Source organism: Panicum virgatum, chromosome 5K, assembly GCF_016808335.1.
Source record: "Panicum virgatum strain AP13 chromosome 5K, P.virgatum_v5, whole genome shotgun sequence".
Lineage (NCBI taxonomy): Eukaryota > Viridiplantae > Streptophyta > Magnoliopsida > Poales > Poaceae > Panicum > Panicum virgatum.
In genome coordinates this window covers 57,446,957-57,449,684 of record NC_053140.1, presented here as the reverse complement: position 1 = coordinate 57,449,684, position 2,728 = coordinate 57,446,957, and the positions used below count along the sequence as shown (strand labels likewise).

Here is a 2,728-nt window from a genome sequence, read left to right as displayed (position 1 = left end):
CATGCGTGTTAAATGAGCCTGCAGTGTTTTGGCACGGCACGATCTACGCAGCGCCAGTGCGGCATGGCACGAAGCCCAACACCATACGTAGGCCACTACCCTGGCACGTTGGGTCGACACAAGCACTGTACAATTATATCATAAGAATTGTACACACTATTTGTTACGATTTATATTCTTTATTATTGTTAGCTTATAACTTTTCTCCACTAATCTATCTAACCCTAATCCTATCATTCGATCTCAAAATCACTGTCGACGCTCTTTTTCAAGACGCGTGAAGGCAACATAAGGCTTTCATAACAACGTGGTAGTAGGCGCTCGATGTCTCAAAAGGATAGAGTTAGTGCTAGTGCTGGCACGGGCACGATAGGCTAATTGGGCCTATAGTGTCGGCACGGCACAATTAGGCCCTGTAGCGCTGTGCTAGGACTGATGAAGAGACTAGTGCCGGCACGGCATGACACAGCACGATTAGCTAACAGTGCCCTATAACATCGTGCTTTACAGCAGTGTCGTGCAGCACGTTTGGCCATCTATAGGTTTTAAAAATAATTTCCCTATATGCCATCAAAACATATATCAAATTTGTAATGTACCATTAAAAATTATGGTTTCTCTTATATGCCATCGAATCGGTTTTGATTTTGATCCCTCCAATGTCATTGGTTCTGGGTTAACGGTGTTAAAACCCCTCACGCTAACATGTGGCCCCTCCCCGCCTCCGCCATGCATGTATGCCCTCCGCACGGCCGAGCCGGTGCGGCCACACCCTCCCGTGCCGTGCCACCGCTCCACGCCAACGCGCACTCCCGCTATTGGTTGTAGACTTTCCATCCATGGCTCAAAGTAAGGGTCTTCAAATTTATTGAATTCGATTTCAGCATGTATGACAAACTGAACCATGCGCTCACGACTTAAGACGGGGTCAAACACAAAGGTATCTGAAGATTTTTTCTTTATGGTGTCTAAAAAACTGTTTCTATCAGCATCACCAATAGCCGGGCAAGTTGTAGCAATATGACTTCTAAGACTACTAGTGCCCGATTGAGCCCCAAGTCTCAGCCCACAATACTTGCAAACTGCCTTCTAAACATCATCTACCATCACCAAATCTTGCTCAAAGAATTGACATACCTTTGATCTCCTAACACGTGGTTGAGATGAATCATGCTCATCATCGGTCCAGAGCTATCAATTGTGTGGGATGTGCTTGCAGACATTTTTGAGGTAGCTCACAATGAATCTGCACATGGGAGGCCATTTACATTTCTTAGTAATCTAACAAAAATCTACAAACAAGTAAACATAATAAAACCAGAAAGATGCAGAAATAAAGATGGCAGACAGCATACTTCGTCACTTTCAAAATCCGGTGAGAGAAGCTCCAGTGCATCAGCCACATCAATCGTTTCCCACTTTCCAATCAATTCAACAGCTTGCTTAGCTTCCTGCATAGCATTATCACATTTTGGATTCAGACAATGCAGTGTTCACTACTCCAAAAATACCCTCTCACAAAAAAGTCCATCAGCATACCATATGAACTATTTTCCTTCTAATTATCTAAAACAAATGCCAAGTAAAATACTTCATTTCAGAGCAAAAGAAGTAGTACCCCAACTGCTAGAAAAAGATTATCAAACCAATTGAGTTCAATAAAACAACGCTAGCCTTAGTCAAAACAGCTATTAGGTAGAATTCAGCAAACTTTAAACAATATTAAAAAAACAGCATCAGCGTGCTAGCATACATCATAACTGCTATACTAAGAAAATCAGCTCTTTGAAAAGAGCATAGCTACTTTCCTACTTTCAGCCAGAAAAAAATTGGATGCTGAATCATAATATCTGGTGAGTGTTAGCGAAGAAATGACAAATTCCCCAACAGTCATAGCACACAGTAAGCCACACACTCAGATACCCTACAGACAACACTCAAAACAAGAATCGCTGCAACAAAGAGCACACCAGCAATTATCACTTAGTAGAGGCAGACCAAATCTGACAGCACAAAACAAAAAAAAGCACTTGCACAGGAACACGATCGAACTCCATCATCACGTAGCTGTCAACAACGGCCGACTACATATGCAACAAGAAGACAGGCACTGCATAGTTTTCTCACCAGCAGTACGAATCAGCAAGGATGGATCCGCAAGGGGGCTCGGCGAGGAGGAAGAGCAGGACTCCCCTGCTGTCGCGCGTCCTCTCCGCTCCACGGCGAGCTCGCACGGCCCCAGCGGGGAGAGGCGGGGTGTGAGACCAGCGGCTGGCGGAGGAGGCGCCCGATCTAGGGGGTGGAGGCGGGTCCGGTGCCCCCAGAGTCGTGACGCGCCGGCGGCGGCGGGGGAGAGGCCAGCAACCAGCGGAGATCGCAGGCGTGGAGGTGGTGGGCCGGTGAGGCTTGGCGACGACGACGGTGGCCGGTGGAGACGTGGCGCCGCCGAGTTGCCGCGATTGCCTGGCGTCGTGGCGGCGAGGGTGGGTGACGCACCGTCCAGGGGTCGCAAGGATAGGGTTCTTTGGTTTTCTCTGGTCGTGTAACCATTCCCAATTCATGGGCTCGACCCATTTAGAACCAAATCGTTGAGGCCCAATCCAAATCAGACCAAACTATTCATTTCAGCATCCAACTCAAACCAAACCAATTAATATGAGAAGCCCATTTACAACCAACCAAACCAAGCCCAGAGCAAATTCAATCCATTAAAACCACTCTGGCCCAA

At 46.8% G+C, this 2,728-nt stretch overlaps 1 long non-coding RNA gene across 1 annotated transcript; it reads right to left on the bottom strand.

Moving 5' to 3' along the window:
• Window positions 1-818: 818 nt before the first annotated feature.
• LOC120708950 lies at window positions 819-2,511 on the bottom strand. Its single transcript, XR_005689521.1, has 3 exons — window positions 2,128-2,511; window positions 1,356-1,451; window positions 819-1,246 (listed from the first exon to the last, which is right to left on the bottom strand). It is a non-coding gene; the product is annotated as an uncharacterized LOC120708950 (long non-coding RNA).
• Window positions 2,512-2,728: the final 217 nt, after the last annotated feature.